Here is a 14,700-nt window from a genome sequence, read left to right as displayed (position 1 = left end):
TGGATTTTATCCCCTTGCCACCGAGGAGCAGCATGGAGGGAGGCAGCAAGCATTTGATTTAATTTTTAGAGTAATTAGGAAAAGGAAATCCAAGTGGGGTAGACTGCTCATTACCTTCTGGAGGCAGAAGAAGAGTGTGTCTTAAATGCTAAGATCAGACTAATTTTAGGTTTTGCTTTGGAATCCAAGGATGTGGAAGGAGGGATAGCACTGGTAAGAGAGGAAGCAGGCCGTGCACACAGCTGGTCACACTCTGCCAAGCACCGGCATGTCATTGTTATTCCTGGAAATGGCAGCGTCTGGGGAATGGGTAACCTTTTAAAAAATTTTTTAATTTTTTTGAAGGAAAACAGCTTTTAGGTACCTTTCTGCCCCAACTTCTTAACACACATTGTGGTTGTGTAGGAGTTCCTAGATCTCCTAGGATCCGTCGGTTGCTGTTCTGCAATGATGACTAAGTCCCGGAATGAGTTGCCGATGCCCCCAGTGTCTCTGAAATCCTCTGTGTCCGTGATTTCCTTATTCTGTGTTGCACAGTCTCCTGGATTGCCCTATAAAATGAGTTCATCTGGATACAAGATCACAGTCATTTCAGTTCCTGACAATGATGCCTGACCAGCTCTTTGGTCAGAGGACAAGAACTAACCTGGACTTTCTGAAGAATTTGTTAAGTGTTCTGCTCTGAAAATCTGCATGGCTTTCTTTATGGGGTTTTCCAAAGTCTCTCTTCACTACGGGCATTTTAAGTAAAAAGTACTGAACATGAGCCCCTCCTAGGTTACGCAGTGAAGGGGCTGTGGTATTGTCTAAGCATGGGAAAAAGGGCTGACCATCCTAGTGTTGGGGAGGATGGGAGCCACACCACCAGGGACCCGTATGGCAGGAGTTTGGGTGAGAACTGTGACATGATTCTAATTTCTGGTCCAGCTCCTGACTCACATTCTCGGGACAGGGAATCGGAGGGTTCCAACTTGGATCAGGGAGTCCCTTGAGGATCTATCAACTGTGAGGGAGTCACACGGTTTAGTTATGGCCATCGTTCAACCTTCCCATGCCTGTGGAAAGTCTTACAGAGAGTGGAAAACTTTTGAGACAGAAAGCTCCTTAAGAGTCTATTGTACCTGACTGGTCTTTATGTATAAGGGAAGCAATTTGTTATTTTAAATCCCAGCAGACACTAGGTGCTGCTAAGTCCTGAGAAAGTGGCAGATTTTTTTCCTTTGGAATAGATGAGACATTTGGCTATAAAAAACAGATTTTAGAAGGAGGCTTGGGAAGCCTAAGAATGAGAAAAGGAACCAAACTGCCTTTGTGACTAAAACATAAATTAGGAGGACTGGGCTGGGGAAAATTCTAGCTCTAATGAGGAAAACAAGAATTCATGAGAGTGTTAGTACAGTGAGTTTTTATTTTATTTTGCTGGATGGTATGGTGCTGAGCATAACCCCTCCATCCCTCCCCAAAGCTTAGCGGATAACTGACAGATGCCGCCTTTCAGCTTTCTCAGGCAGAGAAGGACTTGATGGTTATGTTAGTTAGCTCTCTGCACTGTAGCAAAAACCTGAGACAATCAATTTATAAAGAAGACACATTCCTTAGGCTCACAGATTTCAGCCCAGGCACAACTGGCGCATATTGCTTTGGGCTGGCACAGCAGGAAATACAGGACAAAACTGGTCACCTAAGGGCTGAGGCATAAAAACAGAGGGAGTCCAGTCCCAGTTAGCTCTTTTGAGAACATGTCCCCGATTACTTAAAACTTCCCACTAGGGCTCTACTTCTTAAGACCTACCACTTCCCAGTAGCATCAATGTGTCACCATGGGGACATTCCAGATCCCAACTGTAACCATAAATACAGTAATAAAAGATATAAGTGAAAGGATCCTTCAACCCAACTGATGGAGCTCACAATTCAATTAGTAAGAATAACCTCTCTGAGGAATCCCAAGACAGGTTGGCAGAGGGCAGCCTGTTTTCCTCTGGGATGGGCGGCTGAGGTAGTTAGACTAAAACATTTGAATCCCCCCAAAGAGATGAAGTCTAGATGAATTTAGGAAGAGAAGATCAAAGAACTATGCATTTCTTTTTTCTTTCTTGTATAGATTAATTGTACAGATTAATGAGTATCATGCCATTTCATCCATGCTCATAATATCTTTGGTCATATTCACCTCCTCTCTCACCTTTTCTTATCCCTTCTCCCCTCTTTCCATACCTCTAATAACCCCCTATTATGCTTTTATGTCCCTCTACCCCCCAACCCCCAATTCCATGTATGAAAGAAAACTTGTGATTATTTGTATAAATCTGGTTTATTTCACTTAGCATTATGAGTTTCAATTTCTGTAAATAGCACAATGTCATTTTTCTTTATGACTGAACAACACTCTAATATATACATATATAATATCTCACTTTTCTTTATTCTTTGATGGACATCTAGGCTTTCCATAACTTGGCTTCTGTGAATTGCACCACAATAAGCAGGAATTCACAAGTGTTTCTATTATATGCTGAATTTGTCGTACACGTGTGATATAGCTGGATCACACAGCAGTTCTATTTTTAGTTTTTTTGAGGACTCATCATACCGCTTACCATAGTGGCTGAACTAGTTTATACCCCTACCAGCCTCGAGTAAAAGTTCCTTTAAGAACCATCAGGTTCTTGAAAAATGTAAGTGTGGAGGAAGGTTTAGCTGGTCATTTAAAGGTTTCATGTTGAAACTAAACCATTGCTGTGCAAAGGTGGTGCTGGTGCTCTGCAAGTTTTGTAATGTGGGTTTGATTTCCTGCTTGCAAGATCTCCCTGTCTCAGAACTTAGACAGTGATGTGCCAACAGGTAGCTTGTATCATATCACCTCAGACCAAAGGATCCCTTTTATGGTGAACAAGACAAATAGCAGCCTCATGACCATGGGACTGAATTGTCCTTTGACTCGACACACCACATCGAAGATCCCTATCCAAGCCAGTGATGGAGTGGAACTGTGGCCATTCAGCCCAGGTACTAGCTTGAAGATGAAGCCCTCATAGCCTAAGTGTCCTGTTATGTTAGCCACTAAGCAGGCGGATCCCTTCAGAGGAAGACTAAAACATCTTCATAGCGTCTTTTCTTTAGTTTCAGCTCAGATTTCAGGTTGCAAATGGAGTGTGCCCAGAGGCATTCCTGTTTATTAGTTTAATATTTCACACATGGGCTCTACGACCTTAAACTGAGCATGCTCAGGAGTTGACTCAAGGAAACACAGTTAGAAATGGCTGACCCCCATTTGCGTCTGGGCTCCTGGTTAGAGGACTGTGTTGCTTTAGAAGGAATGCCTGTGCTTTTCTCACCTGCTGTGGGTCAACAATATTTCCCACTTTTTAATATCTCATTGTGCTGATTTTGACTTTGTTCTTAGCAAGATGTGAACCCAATGTGTTGGCTTATGTCATATACCATATGTTAATTGATTGATCTTGGAAACAGAAATACCCCTGCTTACAATAACTCCTTGTGATTCTATTAAATTATAGCTCTCTCATCTTTCCTCTCTTATCTCTTTTTTAATAGAACATTTATTGAAAGTTGGTCAGAGGGGAGAGATTACATCACACAGCAAACAATCTTAAATCACATTTCTGAATTGAGTTTTTTGGACTGTCTTACCACCTTGGCATTTCTCAATGGCCACCACATTTGACAAAGTCCTTTAACCCATTACCCATCTAGCTGCCTCCTCTTACTCCCTTCTCATCTCTTTGCTTCACCCTTCCCTCTTCAGCAGACTCTGAGGCTAGATCCTTCTCTCCTATGCTGAGAATAAGTCATCCTCAAGAGCTCTCCCCTAAATTCCTCTCCAAGCCCATCCTTTTACACCCAGGACCTAAATCAGGCTGTGGTTTGCTTGTGATGGCATTTTATTATGTAGGCCTCCTCTCTCTGGTCTTTTGAACCACAGGGTCTAACTCCATAGCCTAGGCTGAATTTGAACTCCCTGTCCTCCTGCCTCTGCCCCCAAGTGCTTGAATGATAGGTATGTACCATGCCCCCTAGCTGCAACAGAAGATCATTTGCTCTTCCAGCTTCTGTGGATTTCCATACTGACTACTGACCATTTCCATTACAAGACACAGAAAAACTCCTTCACTTTTTGCTCTAACTACTACCTGGTCACTGTGGACTTATTCATGTTTTAAGAGACCAGTAAAAAAAGAAGAGAGACAATGTACTGACAGAGATCATCAGTCAGTAAGATGTGGCTGGCTGACTGCTTCGTGGCAGCAACCCAAAGAACAACATACTTATGCAGAGCATGCCCAGGGCATCGTTTGACACTCCACTGCTCAATGTTAATTGTGCAGTGACAGTTACAACAACCCAGTGACCCTGACTGGAAAGGGGCTTGTGCAGGTGTTCAGGTCCCTGGAGGATGAAGGTCTAGTTTGCTTTGAGGAATAAGCTTTTTAGATTGCCCAGTGAGATATCGAGTTGACCTTGGGTGTCCCCCAACACCATCTTGGTTCTTCTGGTAATTTCCCCACAAAGTTCAAAATCTGAAGCGGTTCCTTATGGTTGGTGTGGGCTTCCCAGCTTTTATTTTAAGGGAGATTCATGGGGCTTGTCTGGCTGCTAGGAAGCATGGCTCCTCCTGTTTGTCCATGGCTGAGCTTGTCTCTGAGCAAGTAGGGGACTCTTTTACCCAACATCTACCCCTTGCTGTGAAATCCCTGCCCAGTGACTAGTCTGCATAGGCTTATAAGGGCTAAGGCTATTCTGTGTGGCTTCAGACCATTTCAGAATGGCTATCCCTGTGAGAGTTCCTGCCAGGATGCTCTGGGCCTCTGACTCTCCCAGTTTCCTGCTTCTCCCACTTCTTCAGCGGTACTATTTCCTAGTGTACTCTTCAATAAGGATCTTCCTCCCTGAATCTCGGTCAGAATGCATGCTTCCTCAGGATGCTGACCCTGGCCTAGCATGATTTCAAGACTGCACACAGTTCAACCATGGAGACTGAATGCTATAGAGCCAGGAAGCCAGACAATCATAGACGAGCCATCCACGTGCACAACTGTCTCCTGGGAGCAGGGGGATTGATTTTGTTTCAGCTATTTGTCATGAATATGAATTAGCAGGACAGTGTGAGTATTTGGTTCTGGCCTCTTGTTTCCACTTGCCAATTTATTATATGATCAAATGGGGTACAGAGATGATCTGATTGGCCAACACTCATCCTTTCTGTTTAGATGGAACTTTCCATGTTTTCTACTTGTACAATGCCAGCCTGTGTATTGCCATGTTCAGGATACATGGTGTCCTTGGTCCTGTTGTATGATAGGGTGGAGAGCCCTCAAAGAGCCAAGCATGGGAAGAGCATTAGAGTTGTTCTCCAAATGATCTTAGAATCTTTCTTTTCAGTAAAAAACAAACAACAAACCAACCAACCAACCCAAATACTTCCCAATGCAGGGCATTTATGTTCCCAGCATAGTGCTACATCTACTAGCAGATTTATTTTGGACTAAAAAGTTCTCATTTGGATATCAGCTCAGATCTTCACTGAGTGACCTATTTATTACTAAATTCCCTTTATGCAACATGTTTAAATGTCCCCAATCAGTGGGAGTGTTGTGATGAGTGAATCAATAATGGAATTATGCGTTGCCTAGCATCTAGCTAGCCCCCAACGAGTCACAGAGTGGTCAATTATTATAGTTTTTATTGTCATTTCTTGCTGTCTTTCCATCAGGGAAACTATTTTTCATTTTAATTATATTGGAATGGCAAGCCTTTGACACTTTCTTCAAGTGAGAGCTTTGCTTTGCAAACAGTCAACCACTGTTTTCTTTCTCTGTGCTCAGAGGTCTGTAGTCAGTGTTTTTCAATTTCTAGGGGTTAAATGAGGACACTAAAATGTTGTTAGCATAGCATATAGTTCCAGGCTGGCTGGTTCTATTTGGTTAAGTGCTTTGCAGTCCATTTTATTTGTTAGTCCCAACACAGCCCTATGAGGTGGATGATTACATTTATTTTTACTCCATAGATAGTTTTTAATTAGCTTAAAAGAGTTCCTGTAACCTCCAGAAGGTTAGTGGTGGTACTTAAATTAAATTCCTTCAAGTCCTAAAGTTTTACCTGGTCCTCTGGGCCTTGCTATTTCCTCTGATTTCTGTGTTTTTGACAAGGTTATAGATGTAAGCTATTGTTCGAAATGAAAGAGCAAAGAAATCTATATGACTTTTTAATGAGAGAACTTAAATCAAGCAAGACCCCATCAGCTCAGACTTAGATTACATTGATTTATTTTTTTTTCAGTTTTTTCTAAATACCACTTTCTTGAGGTTTTACACACGTTTCACGTTTTTTTTCCTCTACAAATTCATTAAGTGTCAGACCCCTCAAATAATTTTAATTTCACTTCCTTCAAATTGACTTCTCACCAAAAAGAATCTTTTTCTTGGTGAGCTCTTGTTCTTTTTCTTTTGGGACAGCATAAAAATAGGTGCTGCTCCCTTGGAATGAACAAACCATGTGACTTTCAGAGGTAATGCACTTAGAGCTGCTGTTAATACTATGTAATGCTATGCAATTTTGAGATCTTAAAACGAAGAAGCCCGGGAGACGGGGATTGGGGCAAAGGCTTTGTAGAAGTGTGAGATGAGATGTGTGAAAGCCGGTTTTATGAAAGGCAGCAATCCTTGCACTGCCCTGTCTATTCTTCAGTCCTGAGAAACAAGGCTGGCGCCAGCAATCACTTTATCTGAGTCTTTCCAAATAAGAAGGGCCACTTCCTGATCATTTCCAGTATGGACTACAATAGGCTAACCAATTTTTATGGGCTGCCCTTGACTTATCTTTTCCTGTGTAGTAATGTACCTCAACATTTAAAGGCTTGATTTGACAATTCCCTCCTGGTTTCATTTGGATCAGGAATGATATGCTTACCTGGGGATGTCTAGTGCCAGGTCTCCCTGAAATGGCAGGCAAGCTGTTCTCTGAGGCTGTGATGACATTTGAAAGCTTCTGAGGAAGGAATAAGAGAAAGAGCATGGGATCTGGAGCCTCATACCCAGTTAGTTTCAAACCCATTATATTTGCCATGTTTTGTCAGAGTCAGTAAGTCCAGCCCAGATCTTGGTATCAGAAGATGAGGTTTCCTAGGAACTTAGTAGAAGCTTATTCTGTAGTTTATCCCCAGGTCCTGAGACTTCATGCCTATCCCACACAAGAATACCTCTGCCTACCTGACATCCCCGAAGGTTCTCTGTTTCTAGGTTCAGTTCACATGCCAGTATTTTATTCTGTCAGGCCAGCTGGGGACAGCGTCATCAGGGTCCCTCCTGAAATACATACATACTCCTTCAAAGAGACAAATACCAGCTCCCTCTTTCCTCATCCAAAGGTTGGGCAGACACAGGCTCTCTGTTGAAATGTTCCTGCTCAGAGACAGGGCAAAGGGGAAACCTGAGAAGCTGCTTGATGGGAGTCTAAGCCAAGTTGCATAAATGTTTGTGGCAGTTTGAATGTATTTGGCCCCCATAAGCTCATAGAGAGTGGCGCTATTAGGAGATGTGGCCTTGTTGGAGGAACTGTGGTCTTGTTGGAGGCTGGATGACACACGCCTTTAATCCAGACCTTGAGGCTGGAGGGCACACTTTTAATCTGGGCCACACCTTCTGTTGGAAGTGTGTCACTGTGGGGGCAGGCTTTGAGTTTCTTTCTTTAGCTTCACTCAGTGTGACAGTCAGTTGATTTCCTGTTGCCTGCAAGATTTAGCACTGTCAGCTCCAGTACTACCTCTGCCCACATGCCGCCATGCTCCCTGCCATGATGATAATCGAGTGAATCTCTTAAACTGTAAGCTACCCCACCTCCACTTGATTAAATGTTTTCTTTATAATAGTTGCCATGGTCATGGTTTCTCTTCACAGCAACAGAAACCCACACTAAGACAACATTTCAAGATTATTTAGGGTCTGGACATGGTACAACTCTTTGTTTCTGCTGGTTCCACACCCTCATCAACTTTCCGTTGTGGTGACAGATGGCACGTGCTTACATGTGAGTGGTTTTCCTCCCTCGATTATGAGCACCTTCCCAATGCCCACATCATAGATTCTCCCAGTATCTCCTAATACCATTCTCGCCCTATTCAGGGTCTGAGTAAGGAGTCTGCTTGGTACAATACAGGTTGCTTTGACCTGTTTCCACAGGGAGTTAGAAGCCAGGCATTGTGGCTTGCACCTGCAAACCCAACACTCAGCAGGGAGGCAGGGTGATCATGACTTTGAGATCAACTAAGGCTGAATAGTGAATCTCTGTTTAAAAAATAACAGACAAATGAACCTTCCCAAAGTAACAAAAGGTATAAAAGTGGAACTAGGGAAAATGCTTAGAACGCTGAATGCCTTGCTTCTTTAGGAAAACACCAAACAGCAGATGGCTCAGTATAGCATGAGGGCCCTGGGGGTCCAGGATTAGGAGGCCCTGGAGGCTTCTACAGAGGATTTGATCTCTGTTTTGGGGGCTATGGTCTTGGTCAAAACAGCGGGGCTCATAGAGGTAAAGCCAAAGACTAGAAGTGAATCCTTGTCACCAAGCTGGGCTACCTGGTCAAGGACATGAAGATCAAGTCCCTGGAAGAGATCTCCATGTTCTTCCCTGGCATGAAGGAATCCGAGATTATAGACTTTTTCTGGGGTGCAAGCCTAAAGGATGAGGTTCTAAAGATACTGCCAATGTAGAAGCAGACTCAGGCTGACCAGGGGACCAGGTTCAGGCTTTTGTTGCTCTTGAGGACTACAATGGTCATGATGATCTTGGTGTTAAGTGCTCTAAGGTGGTAGAGGCTGCTATTTGAGGGGCCATCATCGTTCCATTGCCCCTGTGAGGAGAGGCTGCCTGGGGAACAAGATTGACAAGTTCCAAACTGTTCTGTGCAAAGTGACAAGCCATTGTGGCTCCGTGTTGGTCTCATCCCTGTCCCTGGAGGCACTGGCATTCTCCCTGATCCTGTGCCTAAGAAGCTACTGATGATGGTCACTATTGATAACTGCTACACAACAGCCAGGAACTACACTGCCACCCTCGGAAACTTTGCCAAGGCCACCTTTGATGCCATCTCCAAGATCCACAGCTACTCAACCCCTGACCTCTGGAAAGTGACTGTTGTAACCAGAAGTTTTCCTGTGTCCCCCAGCCGCTTGGTCCCAAGTAAACACATAGAGGCTTATATTAATTACAAACTCTTTGGTCTATGGCTCAGGCTTATTGCTGGCTAGCTCTGACATCTTGAATTAGCCCATTTCTATTAATCTATATTTTGCCACATGGCTGTGGCATTACCGGTCTGTTGGCATCTTGTTCCTTGGGCAGCTGGATGGCTTCTGCTCTGACTCCACCTTTCTGCTCCCCCTCTCTCTCTACTGGGATTTCCCACCTGACTCTTATCCTGCTTTAACATAGGTCAAAGCAGTGTTGTTTCTTAATCAATGGGAGCAACATATATTTATGGCGTACAGAAAGACCATCCCACAGCAGGCTTGATTGAAGGTGCGCAGTACAACATGTGTGAGCTCAAGGGACAAAATTTCAGAGACCTTTCATTGTAGTTTCCTCTTGCTTCCCTGAGGATCATCTCAGCCCCTGGTGTGGTTTCCATATTGAGCAGCAACTGCAGCATGTTTTCAGAACTTTATCTACAGTGGCTCTGCCTCCTGAGTTCTTCGACTGCTGGCATATTCCACCACACCAAGCTCCATACCAGGCTCCAGCATCTGGTATTCTTAGAGCCTTAATAATAGCCTCAGTTCTTTGATTTGAGTTCTTTAATTTCTTTGTCTAATTCTGTACAACAAGCTTTACTTTTGGTAGCATCATTTGCTTCTTGGAAAACTTGATGAGACCTTCTTGTGACAACGTTTCCAGTTTGGATTTCCCAGTCCTGGAGGGTGCCACCTCATCTTGAACAGGACCCTCCATCACCTCAGTGACCCCAGACGTTCTGACCTCTTCAGGAGTCCAGACTGCCCCACCTCTGAGGCCTCCAAAAGCGGGTCAAAGGTTGTGTTAAGAGACTGCCTCCTCCTCCACATCTCCAAGGCTTAAATAAAGACTGTGTTTACCAAGTGTCTTTATCAGGAATTTACTGACCATCTGTGAAAACGCACACCAAAGTTTCTGTTCAGAGGACGCAGGCTCTTGTGCAAAAGTAAATAAATAAATAAGGTGAATTAAGTCTGTTAAAAAACAAGAGAAAACTTTGAATGCCTTGAGTGGGACTTCAGTGGCCAAGCCTTCTTCATACAGTAGAGGGTTTAGATGCAGTGCATATGGGTCAGACAAAAGAAAGATGAATAGCAAATGCATGCTTTGGTTTCTTTTCCACAGGTTAGCATCTAGCACATGATCCAGATTTCCCATGTCTGTATGTATTTGTGTTAGCTACTTTTCTTTTGTTGTGATAAAACACTATACCAAGGCAATGTAAAAAAGTAAGCATTTATTTGGGGTTTATGGTTTCTGAAGGTTAGAGTTCATGACCCATCATGGCAGGGAGATTGGAATCAGGTAGGTGGGCAGGCAGGCATGGTGCTGGAGCAGTAGCTGATAGCTCACTTCTAGAAGTAGGAGGGAGGGAGGGAAGGAGGGAGAGAGAGAGAGAGAGAGAGAGAGAGAGAGAGAGAGAGAGAGAGAGAAGAAGAAGAAGAAGAAGAAGAAGAAGAAGAAGAAGAAGAAGAAGAAGATGAAGGAAGAGGAGGAGGAGGAGGAGAAGAAGAAGAAGAAGAGAGGAGAGAAGAGACTGGGAATGGTGTTCTTTGTGTGGAGTCTTTAAACCCCCAAAACCTGCCCTCAGTGACACACTTTCTCCAATAAGGCCACGCCTCCTAATCCTTCCCAAACAGTTCCACCAACAGGGGATTAATTATTCAAATATATGAGTGGATGGAGACCATTTCCATTCAAATCACTTTGGTATCCATAAAAGAGAAAATCAGTACACTATTAATACTTGCATGCTCATGTTGACTGCAGCATTGCTCATAACAGTTAAAACAAACCAGGTGTCCATTAATGCAAGAATGGATAAAGAAAATGTGGTACCTATACACAATGGTCTATTATTTAGCTGTGAAGAAGTATCCACGTCTGTTGAGAAAAATGTATTGAATGATGTATGAACACAGAAAGACCATTACTACCCATTCTCTTTCATATGTAGAAGTTAAAGTATGTCCTTCTGAATGTAAAATAGTAATCATAGAAGTAGGGAAGGTAGGGTAGGTAGAGGGGATGTGTATTTAACCAGTGCATAGTGTGTGCATGTGTAGAAATATATAGATCTTCATTAGTATGTACAAGCCAACAAAGGCAGAATGAAATAAGGCTGGAGTGGTAGTATGCTTGCAATCCTAGCACATAGCAGGCTGAGGCAGGAGGATGGCAAGTTTGAGGCTATCCTGGCATACATAGGGAGACCCTATCTCAAAGCAGCAACAACAATAAAAAGCAAAACAGAATATATGTAAATAAATATATTTCACACACTCATATACATTATCTATCTATCTATCTATCTATCTATCTATCTATCTATCCATCCATCCATCCATCCATCCATCCATCTACCTACCTACCTACTTGTCTATCTATCTATGTATAGTTTTTGAGGTCGAATCTGGTAGCCCCGGCGGGCTTCAAATTTTGTGATCTCATCTCAGCCTCCAGAGTGCTGGCAGGTATATGCCATCATGTCTAGTGCATACATGTCTTTGAAGTATGCTGATCATCATTCATTCAACCAGATAAAAATATAATAGTCAAGTGAAAAATATTTAAACTGAAATCTCATTTATTTATGAAGTAGAATTTTTTTTTACTTCTCAACTCATATATTTTGCTTAATATGATCACGTTTCATCCATTTTATATGAAATAATTTCATTTTTATTTATGGCTGAATACAACACACTAATTGCGTCTGTGTATGCAATGTTATCTTTATCCATCAGTGGATCACAATACTAGCAGACACTTATTAGCATCTTGCAGGGCCCCAGAGAGAGGGACCTCTCCCTCCGTTCCTTAGGTCCACATGCTGCCTGTGAACACGGGCAAGCAAATATCTCTTAGAGACAAGTGGCTCTTGCTTTATTATTTTGTGTTGATTGGCCGGTAATAGCTTCTACTTAATGACATTATAATTTGCATAATGGCCAAGTAAGTTATGTTAGTTAGGTCTCAATAATAAAAGAAACTTTCAATTCCAATGGTGCAGGATTGTTTTGTTTTTAATAAGAAGAATACTTGCTGAGGTGTGCTGGGAGCAGAAGCTCCAGGGGACTAACAAGGAGGTTTAAGATTCGAAGACATTGGAATCAGCATTGCCCCACCCCACTTGAGCATCTGGCCCCAGCCTCCTCAACAGAGACTGGCCAATTGTTTTGTGTGGGCCTGCAGAGGCGAGATTATTGATCCAGTAAAAACTGGAACTTGGGAGAAGGAAATGTGAAGAGTAGCAGAAAGCATAGGACATAGCTGTTGCCCAAAAGGCTATAGTGTGGGGGACTGGATAGGAAATCCCTCTACTGCTTTCCTTCCACTCTGGCTTCTCGTCTTGTACCAATAAGATACATTGGTTGGGCCCTGCTTATTGTTAAGCAGGAGCTAGCTGCCCAGGCTGAGACCATCACAAATGAACTTACAATGACTCAGGTGAGTTTCATAGAGGAGGAGGGTAGAAAAAAAACAAAAAGCAGGTGAGCAAACATCCCCCCTACAATGTTCTCAAATCTGAGAGTTCCTGGCTTGATGAAGGTTTATTCTTTCTCTTCTCTTTGCTGAGATGTGAGCAAAGGAGGCACATTGTAAGATGGATTGCTAAACCATCTTATTAATAAAAAAAACCCAGGAGCCAGATATTGGGGTGAAAACCAAGAGATCAGAGGAACAGGTCAAGCCACAGCCAGCCTCACCTTACTGACTCCTCAGCCTTGAAAGAGACCTACTTACTGTATACCCACGCCTATATGCCTTTCTGTCCCCGCCATCTCACTTCCTCTCTCTGCACAGCTACACCATTTCCTCTTTCTGCCCAGATCTGTCACTTCCTGTCTGTCTGTACAGACCTCCAGACCTTTATGGTTAACTAGTGTTGGAATTAAAGGCATGTGCCACCATGCTTGGCTCTGGCCCAGTGTGGCCTTGAACTCACAGAGATCTGGATGGATCTCTGCCTCTTGAATACTAGGATTAAAGACATGTGCTACCATTGCCTGACCTCTATGTTTACTATAGTGGCTGACTTTTTCCTCTGATCTCCAGATAAGCTTTACTGGAGTACACAAATAAAATATCACCACAGCACATGGCATTTACAGACTTGACTTGTTTCCTGTGGCAATGTGCTTCCCACTCAATCAGGAAGAGGAAGGACCAGAAATGGGTCAGTTCCCACTGCATCAGAGACACAAGCATTTTGTATCTGCTGACAGACGCAAAGCCTACTCCCATGAAGAGCTGAAGGCTTTTCAGTGTGGGCTGCAGTCACAGCTTGTGTCTCTGGCCGGTGCTCATGCATGTTCGAGGGACTGCTGACTGAGAAGAAAAAGTCAGCTGAAACCCAGGAGACTCTGTCAGACCAATGGGAAATTAACTGAATGGGCGTTCCAACACACTGCCTGACCAGATGGGCATATCAAAATGTTCAAAGAAGCATTTGTGAGAGACGTGATTGAGAACAATTGTTTTGTGATAGGCAAAAGGTGTGTGTGTGTGTGTGTGTGTGTGTGTGTGTGTGTGTGTGTGTGTACGCAGGCGGGGGGGGGGGGGGGGAGAGAGAGCGAGCACTGAAGGAAGGCAGACTAATATTATTGAAGGCAGTATGCACAGAGAGTAGAAATCGGAACAGTTTTCTAGGAATATAAACTGATAGCTTGAAGGAGTCCATGGGGAGAGAATCTCTATATTCCTATCAATTTTCACCACATTTTTGAGGGACATTTTTCTTCCTTGTGCAGCACCTCCATCAATATCTCATCAATTCTCTAATCCTGCAAGAGAGCAGGAGCGGAGGACAGGCAATTCAAGGCTGGATCTGCGCATGAGGGAGTTTGAGATGGATTCCGATCCTGACCCTAACTTGAATTCAACACAACGTTCTGCCTCTGGGTTCAGTGCAGAATTAGACCTGGCTGCTTTCCTTATGCTTGTACCACATCTGCCCTTTTGATGTAAACACACATGCCCAGCACAGCTTTCCAAGGCAATTTGCCATGAGCGACCCCATTTCAGAGCAATGTTTGTTTAGAGATTGTTTACCTGGGCAAAGTTTTCTAAATAATTCATAGAGGATTGCTAGTCACTGAGAAAGAGCAGTGAAAATTGAATAGCCAGATTCTACTTTATACAGGCTGTTTATGAAGAGGTATAAGGAGTAACTGAAATTTGGAATCAAATGAAGGCCATTTTATAATTCTGCCACCTGCCACATGATATAAGGCAAATTTGTGAAAGGCTTTCCTTAGGGAATTATTCCATAGCTCAGAATCCCAGGTAATTAGTTATTGAGAAATCGGACAGTTTTAATAGTATATGACTCTGTCCTTCAATAATATGCCACTGGATTTCTCTTGTCTACCTGCAAATTTAAAATATAATTCAAAAGTACAATGAGAAGCTTCATTGTACAGAGAGTATGAGTGAACCATGAATCAG

The 14,700-nt window shown here is 43.1% G+C and overlaps 1 pseudogene; it reads left to right on the top strand.

Annotated features, from left to right (window-relative positions):
- Positions 1-2,918: 2,918 nt before the first annotated feature.
- Positions 2,919-14,215, top strand: LOC118586168 (annotated as a pseudogene).
- Positions 14,216-14,700: the final 485 nt, after the last annotated feature.

The sequence above is a fragment of the Onychomys torridus genome, chromosome 6 (genome assembly GCF_903995425.1).
Source record: "Onychomys torridus chromosome 6, mOncTor1.1, whole genome shotgun sequence".
In the NCBI taxonomy this organism is placed as follows: Eukaryota; Metazoa; Chordata; class Mammalia; order Rodentia; family Cricetidae; genus Onychomys; species Onychomys torridus.
Note: the sequence above shows the minus strand (reverse complement) of the source record. Positions and strands in the feature narration are given on the sequence as shown.